This window comes from Crocuta crocuta, unplaced genomic scaffold (assembly GCF_008692635.1).
Source record: "Crocuta crocuta isolate KB4526 unplaced genomic scaffold, BGI_CrCroc_1.0 scaffold197, whole genome shotgun sequence".
NCBI classification, from domain to species: domain Eukaryota; kingdom Metazoa; phylum Chordata; class Mammalia; order Carnivora; family Hyaenidae; genus Crocuta; species Crocuta crocuta.
The window spans coordinates 7,746,760-7,773,551 of record NW_027532002.1 but is presented as its reverse complement, the minus strand read 5'-3'; the positions used below and the strand labels follow the sequence as shown (position 1 = coordinate 7,773,551).

Here is a 26,792-nt window from a genome sequence, read left to right as displayed (position 1 = left end):
TTATACCCTAGGACCATGGAATAACTAATATTAATAAATTAATTAATTAATACTATCAATATGTGACAGCAGCTTGAGGGATTGTGGAACACAGGAGCTGGTGTTTATATAAAGACTTAGGACACAAAAATTTATACCTTTTCTCATTTAAAAAAAAGACACAGGAAGGTCTTGAAAGATATCAAGAAAAAGACTAGTCTAATAATTTTGATAGTTTGAATCTTTCTAATGTTGGGATGCTTTATAGAGTATCAGGTACATAGGGAACTGGATATCATACACAATTAAAAACACCCTTGTGTGGTCCTAATAAGAAAAAGAAATTATTCGTGTTTGGTGTTAAGTATTGGCAAATGAAAACTTCTAATTTATAAACCCAGGAAATTCTACATTACGTGAGAAGAATATTGGTAGATTCAGAAGGAAGTGATCCATAATTGCTTTGTACTTTTGTATTTTGTCCAAATTCTTCTAGATATTGTAAGAAAAAAAAAAAACCCTGATTTCATCTTCAAGCACTTGCTTCTGTTTGATCAAAGATATAATACTTGAAGGCGTGTGTGGGAAAGAACGTCCAAAGGGTCTTCTTTTCTATTTTTGGCCTTCATGCTTGGAATTCCCTTATTCCAAAAATATCTTTTTGGGGAAACCCAAACAATGTGCTAAAATTAATACCCCAAAAGGAAATGAACTGGAATTGACCTTTGCTGCTTCCTGCTCCTTGTTTCCTGCTATTTTAGCAACTTTCTCAAAGTGGCATCCGTCCATCTCTAGTCTTGTTATCAGAGTCAAAGCCGATTTCCTGACCAGGAGACGCAGGAGTGAGGGGCACGGGGCTTTTAGCAAAATAGTGAGTTTGGCAAATGGAGATCAGAAATGCCAGACACAGAAGAATGCATTTGGTATGCTTCTCCTTCCATGAAATTCTAGAATGGGCAAGATACTCTCAAGAGTCAGAGTATGTCAGTGACAGTCCCAGGAGAAAGCTGGAAGGAAAGTTGCAGGAGAGAACTTTCAGGGTGACAGAAATGTCAGATCTTGATCATGTTTGTGGTGACGTATGGGTAGACACTTGCCGAAACTCAACAACTGTACACTTGAAATGCATTTTAAATAAGTTTAAATTAAGTAAAGGAAAATAAATTTACTAAAAATTAAATAAAATTCAAGTAAATAAATTTTTAAAATGAAATAAATTTGATTATATGTAATATATGTCTCAATAAAGTTGATTTTTTAAAAACTGTGAATAGAATGCAATTTGAGGGGTGCTTGAGTGGCTCAGTCGGTTGAGCCTCATACTCTTGATTTTGGCTCATGTAATAATCCCAGGGTCGTGGGATCAAGCCCCATGTTGGGCTCTGGGCTGAGCATGGAGGCTGCTTAAGATTCTCTGTCTCTATCTTTCTCTCTGCCCCTCTTCTGCTAGTTACGCTCTTGTGCTCTCTCTCTTTCTCTCTCTGTCTCTCTCTCTGTCTCTCTCTCTCAAAAAAAAATGCAGTTTGAAAAGCATTACTGACAACTCCGTGCTTATCCTTTAATGTTGTCTTCAGTACAGAAGACATGACAGTATTCTGGGACACTATTTTGATAGCAGCCACGACTTTTCATGTTTTATAAGGTTAAAATGTCCATGCAATACCACTGAAAGATAATTTATCCCACAAAGCAGGATTGTTCCACTTGCTTAAAGATGTTTATGTTTTATTCCTCAAGATATCTCATGCCTGTGGGTAGAACCATAACTTTGACTTAAAAATATTTACATATTAATTACATTATTGTCTCGCTAAGAGTGAGTAATTACCCAGTAAGTCCTCTCATTCAAATTACTCACCTTTGTAGAGCCTTCCTGGAAGACCTGTTGGGTGTACCTACTCAGCTTTGGTATGAAAATTGCTACTCAGCCTTGGAAAAGGGTTCTCAGCAAATAGAATTGGCTTGTATTCATTTGCCCCCAGCTTCTCCATTACAGAATGTTCCCCATCAGAACTGGTTCTTTTAAAGCCTGTGCAAACTTTGTTGGATGGAGTGTGGCTTTTCCTTGTCTGTATGCCCACTTTTCTCATTTCTTTTGTTTCAAGAATACCATTTTATGTTAATCACATACAGTAGTCAGAAATATCCATTTATTTTGCAACACATTTAATTATCCTTTTGAATAACTAGATTATGATTTCTCTAGTTAGGCTTTAGAGGCACATATGAAAGTTGTGATTTTTCTGATTATCTTGCAGGACTCATTTCAGGGACATTCTAGCTAAATGGCAGCCCTTTAACTAGTATTTAAAATACCTGAGCTTCAAAAAGGTATATGCTCCCCTCCTGTCCAACAGCCAAGACATGGAAACAACATAAGTATCTGTCAATGGATGAATGGATAAAGACACACACACACACACACACACACACACACACACACACACACACACACACACACACACACACACACACACACACACACACACACACACACACACCTGGAATATTATTTAGCCATAACAAAGAAAGAAATCTCACATTTGTGCCAACATGAATATTTTTTGAGGGCAACTGAAATAAGCCATACAGAGAAGGACAAATACTTTGTGTTCTCACTTAAATGTAGAATCTAAAGAGAAAAGCCAAACTCATAAATGCAGAGAACAGATTGGTGATTGCCAGAGGCAAGGGTAAAGGTTGGTGGGTGAGGGGGCCAAAATAGATGGAAAGCAGTCAAAAGATACCCAAAAATGTATCTTGAAGATAAAACTAATCTACATATATGTAAAATGTGGGGACACAAGACAGAATGTAAAGGGAAATAGGAAGAAGAAAGACCTTACATGGTGTATCCTTTGAGTGGGAGCAAAGCAGTATGTACCTACATGTTCTGGGGGCATATGAAGCCTTCCAGGGACTTCCAGGGGAAGAACAAATGCCAGGAAGATCCAGCCCATAATAAGAGACTGGATTTACTTTCCGCAAAAATTATACCCCTTTCAACTGCTGCCTTATGGATCTGGAAACCTTAAACCAGGTACCTTAAATCAGAGTTTTAATGAAGTACACAACTCTGGGTTACTTGCAGGATGAAACTCTGGAAGTCTGCTGCATTGGAAGGGAAGTGGCTTAATGCCTTTTTATTTGCCAAACCACGAAATGATAAAGACCACTGACTTACACAAAGGAAGACCAGTGCCTATAGGTTTTTCTTTATGATGTGCATACTTGAAAAGTAAATAATAAAAAATAAAAAAGCCAGACTTGGGATTTGGCTTGTTTTTAGAGCTCACAGCAGTACAGTTAAAATGAATTTCTCTTCCTCCCTCCTACTTCCTTTGTTTTTCTCCAGACTTTGCCCTTTGAAACAAACACTGAACAGCACAGGACATGGTATTTCCTGGGTAATGTCATTGGCTGTGAGCTTTGTTTATTAATCATGACATTAGGGCATTGAGAGATCGTATATGGCTTCCTCCTGTACCATACAAGCTTCTTTCTGTCTCCCCTCCCCTCACCTCCTCTCTCTCTCTCTCACACATACACACACACACACGTACACAAACGCACATGCACATGCTCAAACTCCTTTTGCCATTTGTTTTGCTTTGTTTATTTCCTCATTCTTTAAGAGAAGGCAGGACAAGGAGTGTTTTTTCCCCTAATGCATGTTTCACACTTTGCTGGTTTTTTCCCTTTTCTTTTTGTTGTGATTCTTTTGATAGAGATGGTAACAGCGGTAAAATGCCAGAAAGATCCTTTTGACAATAACGTAAATATTATGTCTTTATTATTTGTTTTAAAAACAAAGATTGAGGTGGGGAGGGGGGAATGTTGAAGAGGAAAAGGGATATAATTGAAACTGCTAACTAGCCTTTGGTCAGAGCCAGGTTAGAATTTAAGGATGCTGCTCTAAAACTTCATACTATATCAACACCAGTCTTCCTGCTTTCCTGGCCCTTGACTTTCCTCCTTCCCCACAACACAGCATAGCACAGCACATCGAACATGCTGCAATCCTGGGTGTAAACACTTATATCCATTACCCTAAAACTATTTTAGATAATCATATTTCATTGTTCACTCCTTCAGAAGTCATTACTGCTTTTCTTAAAACCAGGGCTCTGAAGTTTCTCAGGGCACTGGGCAACATGATGGTGTGACATGTGTTGATATATGAGTAATCCATGGGTCAGTAAAGGTTAATGATAGGGACTGTTGGTTATGTGTCAGCTTAAGTATTGCCTGGCTCATATATGAGAAGAATAGGATCTCTGTATTTCTTCTTAAATTAACTTAATTTTAAAGGGGAGATTTTAGGGGCACCTGGGTGGCTCAGTTAGTAGGGTGGCCGACTTCGGCTCAGGTCATGATCTCACGGTTCATGGGTTCGAGTCCCACATTGGGCTCTGTGCTGACAGCTAGCTCAGAGCCTGGAGCCTGTTTCGGATTCTGTATCTCCCTCTCTCTCTGACCCTCCCCTTCTCATGCTGTCTCTCTCTCTCTCTCAAAAATAAATAAAAAATGTTTAAATTTTTTTTAAAAATAAAGGGGAGATTTTGTAATTTTGGCATAAATATTAATTAATAACAATAATCATCAGTGTTCATTCCTAATCTGTGACCTACTTGTATATCATACTGTATGTATGGCTACATTAAGAAAGTCAGATAACTCCTCTTGGAGCTTACTGTCTAAAACAGGAAGTCAGAGGTATGACTTTGGATAGCCCTGCAGATATGTTTTTCAAAAAATGGGTACCTGAACAATTTTGCAGCCACTGTCAATGGTAAGCAGCAAAAATTTGAACTGACACAGTAGTTCTTGAGTAGTAAGTTGTATGTTTAGTCTTTGGGAAGCGTGTGTTCTTCTGATTCATGCATTTTAGACATGGCTTAGTTTGGTTTTCTTTAGGTTCTAGGTATGTGGGGCAGTCTGTCTTTTGCTTTGAAGCCATTTGCGCTGGGCTGCTTGTAGTTTCTGTCTTGTTGAATTTCTAACCCTTGACCTCACCTGCTCTAGGCTCCTCAGCATCAGGAGCTCATTTTCAGCAGAACTTGCTTTGGATGGTGGTTGAGTCTAAAGTGCTTTCTCCATCCTTTGCATGGCAATGGGATGGGCTTATGCACGCGAAGAGCCCAGGTATTGCTGTTACATTTAGCACGTGCCCATTTAGAATGATATTTATTAAATAAACTTAGTGCCTGGGATGGATTTGAAATATTTCACTATTCCTTGGCCTAGTGGAAAAGGTAGTTTTTAGAACAATCCTTTTTTATTTCTGAGAGAGAGAGAGAGCATGAGCAGGGGAGGGTCAGAGAGAGAGGGAGATACAGAATCTGAAGCAGCCTCCAGGCTCTGAGCTAGCTGTCAGCACAGAGCCCGACACAGGGCTCGAACCCACGAACGTGAGATCATGACCTGAGCTGAAGTCGGACACTTAACCGACTGAGCCATCCAGGCGCCCTAGAACAATCGTTTTGTGTGTACTTTTGCTTTATATGCTTTTGTCTTTAGGTTAGGGAGAGTTGTATGTTGGATTTTTTTTTTCCCTCTCCTCCTGCCATGACTTAGTTCAAGGAGTGGGTTTTCTCCTTTTGTTTCCAGTCTGTCAGGAACCAAGGCCAGCTTGTTGAGTTTGGTACACGAGGAGTGCATGGTCGTAGTCTGGTCTCCTGCAGCAGCCATGTCTGCCGAGTCGTGAAGGCCGCGTGCATGTTGGCCAAAGCCCACAGCTGTCGTGCGTGCCAGCCCATGGTTGACTGGGCTCTGGTACCAGAAGAGAGAAGACAGAGAGGTGGGCATGTGAGGTCAGAGGAGGAAGGGGGAAAGGTCAGCTAATGGACCCTAGATCGTTTGAGGTTACCATTGCAAGGGGCACTTGGGCGGGGAGCTGGGATCTGTGCCCCTTGTGTCAGACAGTGTTGATTCCATTGGCTAAATGTTAACACTGTTAGCAACCAAGAGTTGGAAGTGTTCCAAGGGTGCCTTTAGAAGACCTTTGTCCTTTTCCTTTTCATGAGCAGCTTCTCTTTCCCTGGCCTCCAGAGCATGTCCCTCATGTCCTTGGGTCTTCGTGTGCCTTTTCAGATCCTGCTCTCAGTCTCTCATAGCACATGTTTAAAGGCTGTGGCCATGTCTGCTGGTGGTTTGTCTTGGGTTTCTTTCTGTGTCCCACTCTGCCAGCCGGGTAAGTGGGGGGAGCTGGCAGCAAGGGGAAGGGGCTGGAGGGAAGGTGGTGAAAGGCGTGCTCAGAGGTATCTGGCTTTGGGTTTTTACAGAAGTTGATAGCATTCGGCTTAGTGACCACAATTCAATTATAAGCACCGCACAGCCATCCTGAGTGACTATATCCTCGCCAAAAACTGCTGTGTAAAGGCGGCTGCATTTTTGTTAGCCTTGCCTGATGGATTTTTAAGTATATTAACCACATACATTCACACAAAGGGGAAAATTTACTGCCTCAACAGAGGGACCTAAATCCCCCAGGCTAAATAAACCCAATGAAAACACAAGAACTGCATTTACAGGCCTCCCGAAGATAAGAATTCAACCTTTAAAAAGGTTCCTTCAAATGAAAAATGGATGGCTGAGCTGCTAATGGCCCAGTAACCTAGGAATTTAACTCTTCCCTAATGTGCAAGGACCTCGGATCAGTTCCAGCTTCTCGGGATGGGGGATTTTCATCCCGGGCTTCTGGGCCTGGAAGGTGCAGTCGTGGCGTTAGAGGTTTAACGACCACCTTGGAGGACAGACTATCTTGGCAGTTTTTGTGTTGCCTTTGTTTCCCGTGTGTGTGTGTGTGTGTGTGTGTGTGTGTGTGTGTGTGTGTGTGTAAAAGAGAGAGAACTGTATACATGTGCGTCTGTGGGGAGAGAGGTGAGGGCCAAGGTTGGGGAGAGAGTGTGTGTGCCCTAGCGTTTCTCAGTTAGCATTTGATCGAGGGGAGAAACCGAGGAGAACTTAGTCTTCCATTAAAGTTAGCGAAAGAGCTGGCAGGTGAAGAAGTTACATAGGGGCATTATCCTGCGTGTGTTTCTCTACAGAAGTAGGTTATCCACTAGGGTACATGGGAGGCAACAGGTCTGCCCCAAGCGTTCTTGATCTTCTGGTGCTATTAAGGGTCTCTGAAACTCATTACCAGTCAATCCTGCCACTATGTTAAGAATAAGTACAAGGATGTCCATGAATGGAACTGCCGGTGAATTCATGTCTCTGTAGTAAATTATCTGAGTATTATTTTACAATACATAGGGTGGGTGGGAGAGGGGTTAGCCAGAAAGGGAGCGAGAGAGCTTCTGGAGGTGACGGAACTGTTCTATGTTGATTGTAGTGATATTATATGACTGTGTGCATTTGTCAAATCTCATAGAACCGCATGTCAAAAAGGGTGAATTTTACTATCTGTAAATTATAGCTCAACAAACCTGACCTCCCTGAAATAACAAATGAATAAGTAAATAATTTGTGAATGAACACATGAGTATTCCTTTCACTTGTCCCCCGGCTGCTTTGCCAGCCCGTGAGCCATTTAGATAATGCCTCCCTTTCAAATGAAGGATACCCCATAGTCAACTCCAACCTATGAGCTCATGATGCCAGTAAAGCAGTTCCAGAAAAAGCAGAGATGGTATGTGTTTCCTCCTGGGGCTGATGACCTAACCTTCCAGGTAGCAATGCCCTTGTATGGTTAGCACAGGTAGCGAAATACCTGTTTCATGCTGACTCACCAGATAAAAACATCATTTCTCTGAATGAGTCAGAATCAAAACTGTGTTCCGAAAAGTCTTATATGTCCTGCATCGTGAAAGACTTGAAGCACCAATCAGGATACCTGCTTGCAGGGGCTCACTGGCCCTATATGGATAATAACCACAGCCTGCAGCTCTTATTTCCAGGCATGATCACATTAAATTCTAGCTCACTCAATCATATACTCAGGTACAGGAGAAACTTATTAAATATGTGCTCTAGTAATGTTGCTTATTCAGTTATAGATAAACCTAATAATGGTAGAGTACACTGCTTCGATGTTAAGTGTATACCTGGACATTGGGGAAGGATGTGTGTGTGTGTGTGTGTGTGTGTGTGTGTGTGTGTGTGTGTGTGTTAAGGATACAGAGTTAAAGCAGACTTGGGCAATGTAAAATACCACAGAAAGTAGGGGTTTCCAAGGAAAACATGGGGAAACTCTGTATGAGAATCTAATGTATGCTGTAGCTTTTAAAAGGAAACATTAATAGTGAAACACGCCCTCAAAGGGCAAGCCAGTAATAAATTTCGTGTCAGAAATTACCTGTCAGTAGGATTATGTTAAATAATGTTGAATTGTTATTAGTCGGAGGGGAAAAGGGAGAGTAACTTTCTCAAAAACGTTCAAAGAGTGTAATGTTTCATACACAAATCCCATTATTGTTTAACGGGATTTTTGTGCTTAACCTTTCTCAAAGATGTATTGAAAATTTTGGCCATTTTAGTTCATTCTCCAAATGCAGCCATTAAAAGAGGAGAAGCCAAACTCTTTCTATGCAGGAATTTGGAATTACCCTGAGGACCAGTGTATCTTATTAGACATTCATTGCAGAGCACCCTGATTGGCAAATGTGTCCCACTCGCTGGGATGACAAAGGAAACTGTCCTTACTTCTTTGCCTTAGCAAAGCAGTAATGAAATTCTGAGAGCCCCACTGTTTCAACATTTTGAGCATTTTGCTCAGTTTGGCCAAATAACTAAATATATATGTTTCCCCTTTAAAAAAAAAAATCTCTTTGCAAATGTGTCTAAGAATTTTTAAGGTTTGTTGCAATAAATTGGATCTGAAAATGAGGACACATACTAAGCCGGGGCCTCGAACCCTGCCCTACAGGCAGTGAAGAATGGGGACTGATGGGAACGGTGTGTCAGACACATGGGGTTTCAATATGAACTAACACATTGTCACGGGGCCCTTCACAAAGGGCCACTTATGACTCATAGGTATCAAATCATCGTCACTCCTTTCAGAATAAAAGATCATTTTGACTTTATGTGAACTGAATGGAAAATGATTACTGCATTGGAGTGGGTTTTTGAAGGACAAAGTCAGAGGTAAACTTTGGGATCCCTCCGTGTGCTTTGATCTGACCCATTGAGTGTTGGTCATTACCTGCCTTGGGTCCCTTTAGGAAATTGTCATATTTGGTGACATATTTGATTTCATGACATCCGGACAAGACCTTGCCAGTGAGTGTCTGCATAAGCACCTTAAGAATTTGTGGGAATATTTATTTCTTTAGGTTGTCATATATCAATTTTAGTAAATGACCCAAGCAGTAATATCCAAATGGTCTTGGGGGTGGCTTAGTGTCACAGGTGACCTTTTGAAAGTGTAAGCCAGTGCATCCTTTCAGGGGCAAAATGCAATATGGAGAGAGGCTTCTTGTCAGCCTGAAACATTTGGATCTGCTTTAGGAATGTTCTATCTTGGTGGTAAGGACAATGCTATTTTATTTTATTTTTAATTTTTTTAATGTTTTATTTATTTGTGAGAGAGAGTGAGAGACAGTGTGAGCAGGGGAGGGTCAGAGAGAGAGGGAGACAACAGAATCTGAAGCAGGCTCCAGGCTCTGAGCTGTCAGCACAGAGCGTGACGCAGGGCTCGAACCCATGAACCGTGAGATCATGACCTGAGCCGATGTCGGACACTTAACCGACTGAGCCACCCAGGCGCCCCAGGACAACGCTATTTTAAAGCTCACTCAAGATGGCAGGCATTGGCGCCCTCCATTTGGGTTTTGATCTTGTGGTTATGCAATGATCTTTTAGTTACATTGCCAAATACATGGTTTTACACTGTAGTGATTTGAGTTCATTAAAACACAGAGGCTAGGCTGCTGTTGTCTCTCATAATGTAGTGAACCTGAGACTGAGTCAATGAAACCACACTTTTGCCTTGAGATTCTACCTTCCCCACCAGCAGATCCCCTGTCCTTGGCTAGTTTAGCTTCAGTCAAGACAGATTGGATATTCTTATTATCCCTTCTGAGAGATTCTTCATGCCCCATTCATAATGAAGGTCCCCTGTATTTCCAGAAGCCTCTTAACTTCCTGTCAAATTCCTTCCTGCCTCTCGAGTTTGTTTTTCTTTTAACAACTGAGCAAAACTATTTTTCTGTTATAATTATGAACAAAACGCCTTTAAAAGTTCGTTATTATGGAAAATTTCAAGCATGTTGAAGTACAGAGATGAGGATAAAGACCCCATAGACCTGTCGCCTTCCTTAAACAGTTCTTGACTCCCCACCAGTCTTGTTTTGTTGGCGTTTCTGCCCACATCTAATCTCCCCCAAGCTTGTTGGAAGAATATCTCCGATATCATAGCATTTCATCCCTAAGCAATTCAGCATATAAGTATGAAAAGTGTGTATTCCTTAAGAGTAGACACAATTCCATTTTTCCACCTAAAAAGCTACCCATGGTTTCTTAATATTTTAAGATATCTTTCAGATTTCCTTGATTGTGTCATAGATTTTTTGCCCTTTATTTTTTAATTAATTCACTATTTATTTACTTATGTATTTATTTATGTATTTATTTATTGTATACATAAGAGGTATATGTGGCTACATATAGGTATATGTGCTACAGAAGTACCCACAGCCGCGGCCTGGGTCCCCTGTGGGGAAGACTCTAGTGTGATTCTGTAGAAGGTCATTGAATTGCTGATAGGGAGATTTGGTGAACACAGACTTTTTTTCTAGAAGTCAGGGGTGAGGTAGCTATAGGTCTTGGATATGGCATCAAAGATGGCCGTGGCATAGTCGCCAAGGGGGTGGTGCAGTCCCCTGACTGAGGTGTGACAGCCATCTGTACTGGTTATTAGCAGCAGCTTTTTGGACACAGAGGCAGAGATGATGCCGGTGCCTCTGGGGGTAGGATGAGGCCCTCGGCATGGAGGCAGGCACCTCGCAGGGACAGTGTGGGACTTGCCTGTCTCATTGCTCTAGTAGCCTTATCACATGGGGAAGATTAAGAGCTTGGCCAGGGTGATGGCCCTAGGCACAGCAGTGGCTACCTCCTTGGAGCCCTTAACATCCAGACCGACATGGCCATTTGGTCCCAGATGGTGACAAATGCCTTGATCTTGGTCCACTGAGCAGTGCACATCTGCTCTTGTATGGGCATAATGTTCAAAACCTTATCCTTGAGCCACACCCCCAGGAAAAAGTCAGTGATTTAGGACTCCTCGATGTGAAAGAAAAGAGAGTGATCCTCTAGGGATTTGATCTTAAGGCTCTTGACCAGGTGGCCTAGCTTCTTCTTGCTTCTTCAGGCTCCATGATCTGGGTCAGGCTGCCACTGCTTCCTACTCCAGGGCTCCAGGAACACTGGTATATTTCTACCACATTTTCTTAGAGAAAAAGTGCCCTTTTTAAAAATCAGAACCGGAATAGGTTCCATACATTGAAACTGGTTAACAAGTCTCCTAACACACTTTTAAATCACAGATCCACGTCCTCCTCTTCTTGATTTTCCTTGCAACTGATTTGTTGAAGAGACTGTAGACTTTGTAACACTCTGAATGTTGTTGATTCAGTTTTCATGGTGTCCATTTAACAAGTTTCTTTTTCTTGTATTTCCTGTAAGTTGGTAATTTCTGGCTTTCTTGACTTGCTTTAGAGTCAAGCTCAACTTTTTCTCTTTTTTTTTTTTGGCAAGAGTAATTCATGGCCAATGTGGAGTACTCTGTCAAGAGGTACCAATTCTTGGGGTGCCTGGGTGGCTCAGTCATTTGGGCAGCCAACATTGGCTCAGGTCATGATCTCACAGTTTGTGGGTTCAACCCCACGTCGGGCTCTGTGCTGACAGTCAGCTCAGAGCCTGGAGCCTATTACAGATTCTGTGTCTCCCTCTCTCTCTGACCCTCCCCAGCTCATGCTGTCTCTCTCTCTCTCTCTCTCAGAAATAAATAAAACATTAAAAAAATTCTTTAAAAAAAAAAGAGGTATCAATTCTCTGTGTGTCTTTGGGGTGTTGCCAGTGATTGACAGCCTTTGCCTGGACACATTATTTCTTTAAGGATTGCAAAATGGTGAAATCTAATTCTGTCATTCCTTCTTCATTTATTTATTGGCTAGAATATTTCTATAAAGAAAACCTACCCACAAATCTGCGCCTATCCTGAAGTCCGGGTCAAAACTTCTTAAAGCCTGTGCTCCATTAATTTTAGTGTCAGAGAGATGTCCTTTTACCTAGTAAGTGCCCAGAAACAGCTCTCAATTCATAAAGGGACATGTTGTGTAGGAGAAGACACCAGGCCAGTGTCTCAGCAGTCTTAATTCTGCCTCTGAGATCTGTATAATGTTGGGCAAACCTTATAATTGATTCCTCAGAGCTGGTGGTCCCCAGGCCCTTACCTACATGTCAGTCAGAGAAGCAGGTTTGTTTCTAAGGGCATTTGAACAAATCAGTCCATGACTTTCAAAAATTGTATATTAAAAGTCTACACTAAGGTCTCTTTCAGATGAAGCATTTTATGATTTTAATTTAGGATAAAAAAAAAATGTAAGTCCATATCAGGATATTTAGGAATCAAATGAGCAAGAAGAGCTAAAATGTTCTCTCTAACAATGTATGATCTGATATATTCATTCATTAATCTATTAGTTTATTTATTCTTTTTTTAATTTTTTCACATTTATTTATTATTGAGGGACAGAGAGAGACAGAGAATGAACAGGAGAGGGACAGAGAGAGGGAGACACAGAATCTGAAGCAGGCTCGAGGCTCTGAGCTGTCAGCACAGAGCCCAATGTGGGGCTTGAACCCATGAACTGTGAGATCATGACCTGAGCTGAAGTTGGACTGACTAAGCCACTCGGGCACCCCTGTTTTTTCTTTAAACAAGTGTTTATGCTGTCCAAATCCCTATAAAGTCTAAAGCTTGGGAGTGGGTACTGAGCCCAGTAGTCACCTTTTTGGGATCTCCTGGAGGTTTCATTCCTGAAACTTGAGCCTGAGTTGCAGGGGGCTGAGGAAAGGATGCTGGGATTCTTGGAAGTCTACTAAAATCATCCGTAAGCATGGTTCCATGTAAGTGAGAGCCAAATTTGGAATTTTCCCCATGGAAAGAATGAGTCCACGTACTTGAGAGCTAAATTTGGAATTTTCCCCATGGAAAGTGTCTTTGCTATGCAGAGCCAACATAGGGGATATTTAATAACGTCCCTGCAAAGGAAAGGCAATTTAGAAGAACATCTGGAGAACTCTCGTTAGTTGCTTACATGACAGTGTGGATCTCAAGTTGTAGAGGAAATCCAATCAGTGATCCCACTTCTAAACATTTCCTCCTTCTGCTTTCACCCCATACAACTAGTGAATGCATGCAGGTTAGAAACACGCATGAAGTCTAGTGACAGCACAGTCCCAGGTTCCAAATTAGAAATGTGGACTCTGCTCTGTCATTGATGTGCCTTATAGTCCATGTAATATGGGTGGTAGAAGTGGCCCAGGTGGAGGGGATGCGTGGGGGGAAGGAAAGCAGAAAGCATAATTCCAAAACCCGCCACTTGAATCGCACTGGCTTATGCAAGTAGCAGCATGAAAATAGAGTCAACAGTCCTCACTTCTGAAACTAGGAGCGAATGGGGGCTTCCCTTCATCACTGTTTGACCCAGTACTTAATCATAGAAGGTGCCGCTGCTTCCCTGGCACTTAATCATTTAATCATAGGAGCTGTTCCTGGCAGGAAATGTTATGAAACAGCCTTAATAGTGATAGGAGGAGAAGAGAGCAATGCTCCATTTAAAAAATTCAGAGTCTTTCTCGGAGGCCATGAAGTTCTCTCATTCAATGTAATTATCACCAACAAATACTTATTTTTTGCACTTGATGAATATTTATTGAGTGGCTCATTTGAGCAGCATGTGGTGTAGGTGTCATCATGAGACAGAGATGACAAGAAGCAGCTCCTTACAAGCCAGTAGGGCAGAGGCAGCTGGCACAACTCTTAGGAAACAAGGCGAACTTTGACAGCGTGGCATTAAAGGTGAACAAATGAAAGTTTTATGAGGACGCAGTAGGAAGAGATTAGTTCCAGAGGGAGGATTAAGAGGCAACTTCGTAGCGGAGATGGGCGCTGAAGCTGAACTTGGAAAAGTGGGTAGATCTTCACCTGGGGAAGCCGGCAGGGCAGGGAGAAGCAGGGCACACGGAGTAAGCCAGGCAAGGGCACGGAGAACAGCTGTCCCCACTTGGCATCCCGTCTTCCTTAAAGACATTAGGGCTTGGAGTCCGTGTGTGTGTCACTGGGTGAGACCATGATGCTGAACAAAAACAAAGAGATATTTTAAAAGTTCCCCCTCATTTGTGTCAACTGCAGTCCTACTGAACTTGCCTGAAATAGCATGTCAATCTCAAACTGTCATCACTGTGACCCTTCCCTTGGGAGGTGCAGGCCCACCAGGCTTTGGGTAAGTGCCACCCCCTGGCTAGACGACACCTCCAACTCCTTGCTTCCGGCCTAACAAGCTCCCAGCAGGGTTGGGGTTGGCCTGGAGATTAGCATATAAATGATTTTTTTCATTTTGATGCAGTAGGGAGGTGGGTGGAGCGCAGACAGTGCACCTTTCTCCTCAAGACAATAGCAGGCATTCTCTAGATGCACAGAGCATTTTATGACTTACAAAGAGCTTTCAAAAACAGGATCTGTTTTGATTCTTGTTACATGGTTTTTTATTATTCTTACTTTATAGAGAAAGATACTGAGGGGCTCATTTGTTAAGGTAATAAAAATAACTGCTCTCATTGAGTACACTGCCGGTCCTATCCTGAGCACTTTACATTTATCTCACCAAAAGCCCCTGGGTTGTCCTACGAGGTAGATCATTGGTGTCCCCCTTTAGAAAGCAGGCACAGAGAAGTTATATAACTGGCTTAAAGGCCCACAGCTAGTAAATTGAAGAGGTGGGATTTGAATTCAGCCAGCATGGCTCCAAGGTTGCACTAGACGGCCCAGGTCTGGAAGAGAAAGAGTATCCAAACCTACCATTCACCCAGCCAAGAGGATGCCTGGACATCACAAGGAATGTTCCCCAATGGCAAATATTTCTGCTGGACAAACGCCTTCTCACTCATTGGCCTACTATACTGGGTGGATTTCAAGAAAGCTATTAAGGAGAAAATTGTTCAGTGCCTGTGTATTTTCCCCTGTCATTCTCCATTGAGACATACACTACCCTCTTCAGTAAGAAAACCACACATCTAAACCCACCTTTGTTCCTCCAAGATGGCGGTGAAGCAAACCTTGGGGACAGAGGGCTGTTCCAAGTTTTGTGGGTCACAGAGACTCCCGGGAAGCTGCAGCTGGCGCAGTGCTAGAGAACGTGGATTGTGGTAATGTGCTAAAAGTTGTGATGTTGGGCTACTTTGTTGTACCCCTTCTGAGCCTCCAGTGTATGAAATAATGACTCTTCTGCCAATATCATGTAAAAAATACTTATAAGAGTCAGTGTTATATGTCGAACATCATACAAATATAATGGCTATTGTCCTTTACAGTTTCCAGCAAGTGATTACTTTTCTTAGAGCTCATCTCAGGCCTCAATGCAAGAGGCTTTTTAAAAAATGAGATTTGACAACACCTTGGAAACTTCTGCACAATTTAGGCACGTTACTGGACTTGATCTCATGAAGATACTCAAATCAATAACTTTTAAAATGGCACAGTAGTTCATCCCTTAGAGTTTGAGCTAGGGATATATTTAGTCTGTATAGATAAGAGGAAGGATTTTTGCAATCCTCTCATAGCTTTTTCTAGGAAATTCAGAATAAGTTACACTTTGATGGTTTTATATTTGAAAAGATTTGCATTGGAGGAGATTAAGTCTTGATAGATGGAAGCGCTTTTGTGTGGTAGTGAAGAATGTGGGCTTCCTAGATGAGCAGAATTTCCCTACAATCAGGAGAAGTCGGTTTGAGTCTTGGCTCTACCACTTTACTACTCTGAGACCCTAGGCAGCTGACTGATTTGCTCTTAGCCTTGTTTTCTGACCTGAAAAATGGGTACATAATATTAATTAACTTTATAGGTGTTTATGAGGATTAAATGAAATAAAGCATTTGAAGCATTTAGCATGGTCGGTGCTCAAATATTAGTTTTTGACTGAAAAGATCATGGCTTGGTTCTTATGTATTGCAGAATTAACTTCTTTTTTTAAGGTTGAGTAGTATTCCACTGAATACCACATTTTCTTTATCCAGTCATCTGTCAACGGACATTTAGGTTGTTTCCACATCCTTGCTACGATGAATAGTGCTGCGGTGAACACAGGAGTCCTAATATATCTCTTTGAGATTCTGATTTCCATTCTTTTGAATAAGTCCCCGAAGTGGGATTCCTGAATCATATGGTAATTCTATTTTTTTGAGGAAACTTCATACTATTTTCTATAGTAGCTGCACCATTTTGCATTCCCACTGACAATGTGCAAACATTCCTGTTTTTCCACAGCATTGCCAACACTTGCTGTCTGGTTATCTTTTGTTTTTGTTTATTGTTTTGTTTTTATGACAATAACCATTATGGCAGGTGTGTGGGATTACCTCATTGTGGTTCAGATCTGCATTTCCCTGATGGTTAATGACATTGGGCTTTTTTTTTTTTTTGCATACTTGTTGGCTATGAAAATATTATGCTATGTGAAATAAGTCAGTCACAGGAAGACAAATGCTGATTCTACTTATATGAGGTATTTAAAATCATCACATTCATAACATTAAAAAGTGGACTTGGGGGGGAGGAAAAAAGGGGAGTTATTAATCAATGAGCGTAAATTGTCAATTAAACAAGGTGAATGAGCTCTAGAGAACTTTTGTACATCATACCTATAGTCGACAATAATATGTAATGAGGAGTAATAATAATATATATCAATGTGTAATAAAGTATAATAGTATACTTGAAAGTGTATTAAGAGGGTAGATTTCATGTGAAATGTTCTTACAACAATATAATTTTTAAAAAATTAAATGGTTCTGAACATTGGGAAGGTCTGATCCCGATTCTAAATACTTGGGGAAAAATATGTTCCAATATGGTTATTCATATCATCCTCACAGAATTGGTCGGTTTTTAAGTCTGACATGACATAAGCCTAATAATACATTTTTAAATTAGATGCGCCATTGGCTAGTGACCTTTTGGTAATGTTTAAATAAGAGGTTAAACAAAAGAAATAATTAGATAGGAAGACAAAAGGCATTAACATGGTAAATTATTTTGTGCAAACTTATCAGTAACAGAACCTTGGTACCTTACTAGGTGAGTACTCAGTTGGTCTTCCAACATCAATTGTCAGATAAGATATTCTCATTAAACCTCAGACTTGGATCTCTGGGAAGCCTCCATCTTAAACTAAATCTCACTCAATAGCAAACAGATTTTGATATAACATCTTAAACTGATGGGTTTGCTTAAATTATTGTTTGATTTAAACAATAAATAAAAAGTTGTCTCCATCAAACATATAGTTGGAACCCAACCAGCAGAAGACTTAAAAATTAATAGCTCATTGGAGTAGTCAATGCCAAGTCTCTGATTTATTATCTATTATTGAGGTAGCAGAAATGGAATGAAACAACTCTTTGGAAATGCCAAAAAATAACTATTCCAGATAGTTATATCTGTGCTGATATTGTTGGAATCTTTGTTTGGGAGTCATCTGATGAGAAAAGCTGCATTGTAAGGGATTCCTTTTATTTCTTCAATAACTAAATCCACTTGGAAGAGGTGGTCCCATTTATAACGAATGCTACAAGGGAACTCTTTTTGAAGGGAACATTATAGAGTCCGCTTTCCCTGTGAAGTCACACCCTCCAGAGCCATGTCTTATCTCCAGATCTTCACACAGGCTTGGTGCCTAATGAAAGGTCGACATTGTCTCTGGAAGGAATCTTCTAAAGTGATAAAGTTTTTCAAAGTGTAACATTTCTAGATAAAAGTTGTATTTGACCTTAAAGAGATACTAGGAATTAAATATTCAGAAAATGCCTGTTCCCTTTTCCATACTTGGCCCTAGGCTTCTTCCATTTTTGACCCTCTTATTGGCATCCAGAACCATCCTCATCAAGGGAAAGGGGGCCACAGATTGACCTGAATTCAATAATAAGCCCATCCAGCCAACCACTTTAGAGTTTGAAAGTGAGTGTATAAATTGCCATACCCCCTGTCACAGAAATGCTGTTACCAAAGGGAGAATCAAATTTAAAAAAGGCACACAGCCTAGAATCCAGTTGGTATTGAACATGAAAGAGTGCTAGCTGGCATTAACATTTTTCAAAACCAGCAAGAAGTCCCTCAAATGAATTCCACCGAAACTTAGTCCCAAATTTGGAGTTGAATGCTAATTTAAAAAGTTATGTTAAATATCTACTTCCAAAATAATTTCAGAATGACATGAACATTTCCCTGTGCCTCATATGGCAGTATCTTCTGAGGGCCTCCAGAACTGAGTGGCCTTGAAATTATGTAGTGAGACTCGGAAAGCCCTGAGAGACGTCCAGACTAAGACCATTCATGAGGTGCAATCTAGGCTTGGCTAGTCCTGGAGATTCAGAGGGGTCACAGGGAATCCTGCCTTCTTGGTAGAATAATGTTTGCCTGGTTGGATGGTGTGTAAAATATTACTGGAATGCAGGATTACTGAAAAATGTCGAGAGCCAGAAAGTTTGGCTTATGATAGTTACAAACAAAGGAAAGTATTTACAATATCCCTTTTGCCCCAAAATAGATTTTAGCCACTATACAGCTACAATGGAATGTGTCCATTCATTTCTAAATGGGTCATCTCCTACCCCCATGCTTAGGTCATAGTTATTTCTAGACTTTCATGTGACAAGACCTTCACACACCAAATTCAATAGTGTCACCTTCTGAACAAAGTAGCTGCATGCGCTGTGGTTTTCCCTTGTTTATTTTATCTTGTTTTGTTTTACACAGCCTGTGTCCCTAGCCTCCTGATCAAGGTCAGTAGATTGAATTCAACCCCATTCATTTAAAAGAGCGATAAATTCACGCCAGCACCATGATCTCACCCCCCTGAGTAGCAGAGTGTGTCTGTGGTGTGCTGTGAATTCAGCCTTCCAGACGCAAGTGTTCTTGTGACCCTGAAACCACACCTGAAAGACAGGATGGTGTCGTCATACCAGCATGCATTCTGACTGCAACTTAATGTATTAAGGGCAACATGTATCCAGAGGTGAAAAGAATATGAAATTTGCTGATTTATTGTTTTAATTGAGAAAGACCCTGTAATCTGAAGAAACTGTATCAATGGAAAAGACACATCCAAATACCAACGTGCAATTTCCTAATACTTGCTGCCAATTTGCTATCAAGTAGATGGTTAGGCAGTCTCAGGTGGATTCTAATTGTACAAGGGCCAAAGGAGATCTTATTGCCAAGGCGGAGGTCAGTGATTAACACTATGATATGAAGTCATAGTCCCTGCAATGCAGCTCTTTACAATGTGCCAGGTCTGAGATCTGTGTGCAGGCAATGTTGATACATTTGCTTGTGAGTGAAAGTCAGGTGAAGAGGGTGGCAAATCCCTCATGTCCCAACATGAATTCTTACACGCACAGACATTCCCTTCCTTCCTTCCTTCCTTCCTTCCTTCCTTCCTTCCTTCCTTCCTTCCTTCCTTCCTTCCTCCCTCCCTCCCTCCCTCCCTTTCTCTCTCTCTCTCTCTCTCTCTCTCTCTCTCTCTCACACACACACACACACACACACACACACACACACACCTTCCCTCCAATCATATATCTCTTAACGATGTTTGTTACATCAGCCATCCATGCGGGAGGGGTAAAAACACCCTTAGTAACCTGTAGCCATCAGACATGCCTCCTAAGGCAGCTATTGATGAGACTATGAAGACATGCTGTAGCACCCAAAGAAGCAGGATAGGTAGCATCCTATCACTGCCAGGGCTGAAGAGACCAGAAGTGTAGCTGACATTTCTTAAAATTTTATTATGTGTACTGAGTGCTTTATATGCATTACTTTGTTTAATCCTCACATCAATCTTCTGAGGTAGGGACTGTATTTCTTTCCATTTTACAGATGAAAATGAGGCTCAGAGATGTTAGATGACTTCTTTGTGGTTATACAGTTCAACTAAACCATCGTGCACTGCATGTCAAAATACTCCCACCCATTTCTTTATAGGAGCGTGTATGGGATGATTGCATGTTACTGTGTGCCAATGCAGTCTTCTACCTACATGCGTGTGAACATGGATAGAGTATGTGTGGGCCTGAGTATGCACTCATAGAGGAACATTTGTGGCCACGCAGCCCGCTCCCCCTGCTGCCAAATGTTTTGGCATTATAGTAACCTCTGGCCATATTCTAATATAATCAAAGAAACTTTATATTTCAGAACAGGTTTAGCGATCAAACTCTGGCCAATCTGAAATGTCTTTTCTCTGTTTGGTGAGGATTAAGTGAGTGTCTCAGGCCAGGGCTTAGTTCACATTCTATAAATGGCTCTTATTCCTTGATCTGACTCACTGTATGTATTACAGCAAAGTCACTTACAGATCAATTTATTTTTAGAATCTTAAAGAAACAGATTCTACAGGGAGTGTTGTTTCTGACCACAGGCTAGTACGAGTGAAAACATAACTCAGTGAGGAACGTTCTTTTCGTTTGATTCCTCTGCCCCCAGCTCTCTGTTAGTGATAGGTCTTTGCATCTTGTGTCAAAATGTTTTGAATTATTTATAGCAGAATGGCAGACTTTTGTGCCAACATCTTACATTGTAAAGGAGTTTTGTGGTGTGCTAGTGGGAAGAGAGCCTTTTGGAGTTTAAGCAAAATAATAAGTCAGAAAAAATGAACACAATTAGTATTCAGAAGAAAAGATTATATGCCTATTTCCTACGTTGCAACTTTGCAATAGGTATTTTCTCTAAGATCAAAACCCAGGAATTGGATAAGAACAATGGTGATAATGGTGATGTTGGTGATGATGATTGATGATGATGATGGTGGTGGTGGTAACAACTACCACCACCATTAGTAGAGATTCTGAATCCATCTATTAAATAAATATGGCATACTGCCCTCTACAGGTATACAATCTAAATTGGAGCGTATTAAATTCATACAACTAGGAAAAGCATCCTCAAATACACAGGCCAGTGCAGAAATGCAAATTGAATATTGAGGCCAGTTAAATAACTAAAACCTTTATGCCCTGCAGGTCTAATTTGTGTGAATTCTGAAGCTAGGAAAGAAGGAGGGTCTTAGGGGCCCCTGGGTGGTTCAGTCAGTTAAGCATCTGACTCTAGATTGCGGCTTAGGTCACGATCTCATGGTTCGAGAGTTCGAGCTTTGTGCCCTGAGGGCTCTGCACTGACAGTGTGGAGCCTGCTTGGGATTCTCTCTCTCAAGAACAAATAAATATTTTTTTTTAAAAAGGAGGCATTTTAGTAACTCACTTATTTAATTTACTTTTTTAAAATTTTTGAGTATGTATATTTGATATTGGTATCAGGAAAGAACAATTGAGAATTTGTGAGCTAGCTTTTTGTTCACACTTGAAAAAGCTCATTATTATTGGTTTGGCTAAGCCCTATTGGTTTGTTGTTGTTGTTGATGTTGTTGTTATTGTTTCTAACAGATCTTTAATGAACAATTAATTAATAATAGGTTTGGAAATCTCAATATTTTTACAGTTCAAAATGATTGGATTTTATACTGCATTACCAACATTTTAAGATACTAAACTAATAAGCTTTGTCTTTTTTTAAGTTTATTATTTATTTTGAGGAGGAAGGGACAGAAAGAGAAAATCCCAAGGACCCCGATGCAGGGCTTGATCCCCTGAACCATGAAATCGTGACCTGAGCCAAAATCAAGAGTCAGATGCTTAACTTTCTGAGCCACTCAGGCGCCTCATGAACTGACAGGCTTTGTACAAAAAGAGCTTCTCCTTGGCCCCTTCTTTACCCCTCTACCTATGCCTTATCCCAGTCTTATAAGTTTAGTGTCTCAGTTGAACATTCTCTAAATTTACTTTTTGCTCTTCCTTCATGAGGATATGAGCCAACAGAAGAAAAATCGCTAGGCAAAGAGTCTGAAGAACTGATTTCCTGTACCTACCTTCCACCCTCGTGTTCAGTTCTTAATTTTATTCTTCTCCTATTAAAGGAAGGGCTGACTCAGATGGTCTGGAGTCCACAAGTCCTAACTTCCTGGCATTTTGTGATACAGACCAGTGAGTACATAGCACAGTGGTGATGAGCACTACCTTTGGAGCAACCCTGGTCCCATGCCTAGCTTCCTCCATTTACCAGCTAGGTGACTGTGGGCCAGTTTCTGTGTCTGAGCTTTGGTTTCCCATCAGCAAAATGAGTACCGTAGTACCTGCCTCAGAAGATTTAAAGATACAGTGTGGTGTAGGATAAAGTATCTTATAAACCATCTAGTTTAATTCCTTTACCTTGTAAAGAAGAGGCTGCTATTACCCCCCTTTTAAAAATGAGGACATGAGGCTTGGGGAGATGCAACCACTGAATCCGAGCTACAGGGTTAGTAGGTGTGGAGCTGGATCCAAGCCGAGGCCAAGGCCGTACTTTGAGCGGTGTGTCTTTCTTTACCTATCTTTGTCCATTTTCCCCACACATGCTGATAGACCAGTGAAAAGGATGACCTTCACTCCACTCTTTGAGATGCCCCTTCTCCCATCATTCCAATGTCTTGCCAGACTTCGGCACCTCCAACTATAAGAGGTACGAAGAACAAGAGAGTCGATCTGTGCTGCCTACACTCTCAGCACTTGGTAGACCCGGAAAGACGACGAAAACATTCACACTCCCCTGTGGTTCGCAGAGTTGACTTATATAGTCAAAAAGAAGGGGATCCTTGTTAGTGACTAGAGTTGAAATCCCAAAGCACAGTCAGCCGAAACTTCATCCAGATGCAAGTGTGTGGTCACTGGGCATGCATTTCTGTTTGCTGAATTCCATACAGCCAAGGCAACTGCCTTGCCCCGCTGAAGATCCACAGGGAAAAAAGTTATGTGCTCCAGTACAAAAAAATATGCAAGTGGAGTTCTCCCTCATCGTCAGGAATGTTTGATACAGCAGTGTTTATTCCGTGGCCTCCGTCCATGGAAAATGTGCCATCAGTCTTCATGTGGGGAAAACCGACCCCGGGCTCCCTTATTGGCCTCTCATTTTGTTAAAATGATGTAGCATCATAGAGGACAATCTATTCCAATCAAAACAATTTTGTGGAATTATAAAAGTACATGCAGTCTAGTGAAATAACTACTGTTAGAGTCTTCTTGGCTGTTGCCAGAGTAAAAATGTATATAAGTTGTCATTACCATATGTTCCTTTTCTTCACCTAATTTCTTATTTCCTCTGGGGGAGGGTTTATGATAATGATATCCTAACAGATTATTGTCTTTCTTCTTTATGGTCTGCTCATTTTAGTTCATTCTTTGGGGACACACTATCTTGTATTTAACACCTATATTAGCCATTTTATGATAGCGTAATTCATTATTTTCTGTATTCTTATTATAGATCACTAGAATAAGTGACATTTGTTACATATGGGAAATGGCACTCATTTCTGCCTTCAAATATCATTTCTTGCCTGACACTCCTTTGGCTTCACCATCCCTGCTATTTGAGTTGTATAGTTTTTAATATAAAATCCTTGGCATGATTGAAGTACGGAAGGATTCGAATTTCAATAAAAATTTCCTGGTATTCTCTTTGATAATTGCATTAGCTAATACTCGTTGAGTGCTAACTCTGTGCCAGTCCTCATTCCAAGCAGTATGCGTGTCAGTCCATCAACCATCCTATGAGGTGCATTACTATTATTACACCCATTTTACAAACAGGAAAACCAAGGCATGAGAGGCTAAGGAACCTGCCCATGGTAACACAGTGCTGTTTCTGGGATTTAAACCCAAGGATTTGGGCTTAGCATCTGCTCTCGTAACCCCTCTCCTTTTGTACCACTTTAAGCCTTAGGGTGATAGAATAGAATTCACTGTATTGCTTTTAAACCTTTACTGCTCTTTTAAATGAGTACAAGTAGTTTGTCATCTTTAGCCAGAGAGAGAAGGAACAGCCTATTAAGGGATCTAAACAATAAGCAAGAACTACTTCTTTCTCACATTTTACCAGAAGGCCCAGTGAAGGAGGCTGCATGTGTCTTACTCCCCCTGGCGTTCAGAAAGGGAGCCTGTGGGGGCCCTTAATTCGATTTGGGGAAAGGAGCCCCAGGAAGGCTTCATTTCCTTTCTGTTCCTAAGCTTGAGAAATGAAAAGCAGCCAGAATGTGATACAAGAGTTTCTTTCCTCATCTGTTTTTGCTCTCAAGGCTTGCAATAAGTTAGAAACAATTCAGTATCCAATCGCAACCCTTGACGGTCAAAGTTATTAAAATTTCTAATTTCCTATAATTTTTCCTGTTCCCCACCCCTCTCCACCCAGCCACACCCTTGGCCTTCCGCCAGAGTGTCTGGTTTTCCCTAATTAGCGTGCTGGTTCATATACTCTTTCTTTCCCTGTCTTTTGCCCTAGCTGCTGGGCATTTGTTCCAAGATCTCCGTCGGAGCCGTGTTGTTATTATCAGCTTGGGGTTTCTGAGAGCCAGCATTCAATGGAGAAAAATGGATCATCCTGAATTTTCAAGTCCACTCGAGTTTCAGTTCTTTATATGAGATAAGATGGCGCTCAGGCCATTTTAAAGAGTGGCTCAGCCTTGGCTACCTGAGGCTTTCACTTGAGGAGCTTGAAAAAAATACCAGTGCTTGGGCCCCACCCCCAGAAAGTTTGAATCATTTCTTCTGGGGTGGAGTCCAGGCATCAGCTTTTTTTTTTTTTTTTTTTTTTTTTTAAATGTGAGGTCATGGTTGAGAAACACTAGGCTAAATTAATCTTTTGGCTTAAATTTGAATACCAAGACCCTGAAAGGTCTTGGCTCAGAAATACATAAAATTCATATAAATGGCCAATTGTAATTCCCATGACCTGTCTCTTGAAATGTGAAAAGGGTTTTTTTTTTTCTATACAGTTCTTGTCATCCCCAGATTAAAGGGAAAAGATGAAGTTCAAGGCACCTTTAAAATGCTCCCCAGACCTTCTCTGCCCACAGCCTTTCCAAGAGGTCAGTGTTTGGTGGCTGAAATGTTCTGGCTCATTTTCAGCCTGAGACACACCAGGACAGTCATCAGACATCATTTTCACAACAATGCCTGCTGCATACTGGATATTTAAGAAATCAAAATTTGTATGCGGCTTCGTATAAAACGCAGGGGCTACTGTTACTGTGTGTCTGGAGATGAGTCTAGTTTCTTATCTGTAAAGTAGATGTACTGATACTTACCTTCCAGGATTGTTTGACTAATTAAATGCCCTACATGAAATCTCCTGATCTACCTGCTACCACGCAGCAGTAATTCCTTTTCTTTCTTCTTTTCCACAATGATGTAGAAGCCCCCCAGTTCAGAGGAGGGAATTTCTCTCATTCCAACTGTCACTCCTATGGTCTTGGCCAACATCATCAACTCATCTTATGGGGTGCTGGTGAGGAGTGGTTCTGATCTATTTCATCTGTAAGACCCCAGATAGAGAGAGCCATCAGGGAACTTGTGGTTGTGGTCTGAGCTTACAGTGCATATGAAAAGACTGTGCAGGTTTCCTGAACTTACTTCTGTTTATTTACTGAAACCTGTTCCTGCCAAGCTGCCACAGAAACCCGCTGTGCCTGCTCATTGTCCTTCTCCTGTCCGGTCACCTCTCATAGTTCTGATTTGCCCCAGCAGGCTTAGCATCTGTCAATCTACTTTGCCCTCAAAACCTTCCAGAAGATGTTTCAGTAACCACAGGAAATAAACAGCCTCCTCCAGAACCCAGGGGACATGGCCCGGAAATCAAGGGGTAAGAGAAGGAGGAGACAACTAATAGAGACAGAACTGGGCAGAGGAAATTTGAATTCAGAGAACACTGTGTCCTGCAGGAAGATGGCTAGGTAGCATGGAAATCAGGGGACATGGCGGTCAAGTGATGGACTCATGAGTCAGTGGGTAGCACCTGAGAAATTAGAGATGATATGGTGCATGCTAGTCCTTTCAATACACTATTTCTCTGGCTTTTCTAGGAAAATCCTTTTAGACATTTCCTCTGCTGTGTTCATTCATTCAGCAAACATTCACCAAGTACCTGTCATTGGCCAAGCACTCTACTAATAGTTAGGAAACAAGAAGGACAGCCCTGACTCATGGAGTACAGTCTGGTGGGAAACACCAGATCATAAAACCAGGTATTGAACATTGATAGAGCTAACTACATTAAACAATCATATTTAAACAACAATAACCATAAGGCAAACTTCGAATACCTCTTCCCATTCATATCCTGCTTTTCTTATACAGCCAGTAGATAGTGGATAAGAGCCCAGACTTCTAAATCAGACTATCTGTGTAAACAGTGGGTCCACCACTTACGAATTTGTGATCTTGGGCTAAGTGATACCTCAGTTTACTTCTCTGAAAATTGACATAATAAGAATACTTATTTCCAAGTTGTTCAGCTAAGTTGAGATTGAGAAATCGATAAAGGGGATTAAATGAGATAATACATGCAAAATCCTTAGAGAAGTATTTAGAACAGAGCAAGCACTCAACAAAGGTTGGATTACTGGTATTAATCCACTGAAGTATGTGAAGAAAGAGGTGAGGATGGACACACAGAGGAAGTCCCTGTAGGGAAGTCCAAATGACTAATTTATTGCCCCATCCTC

The 26,792-nt window shown here is 41.1% G+C and overlaps 1 protein-coding gene and 1 pseudogene across 5 annotated transcripts in view; one reads left to right on the top strand and one right to left on the bottom strand.

The window, feature by feature from the left end:
- Positions 1 to 26,792, top strand: part of CREB5 (cAMP responsive element binding protein 5) — a 492,421-nt gene that overhangs the window by 275,345 nt on the left and 190,284 nt on the right. The gene's annotated exons all lie outside the window — the stretch shown is intronic.
- LOC144240928 (small ribosomal subunit protein uS5-like) lies at positions 6,604 to 25,551 on the bottom strand (annotated as a pseudogene).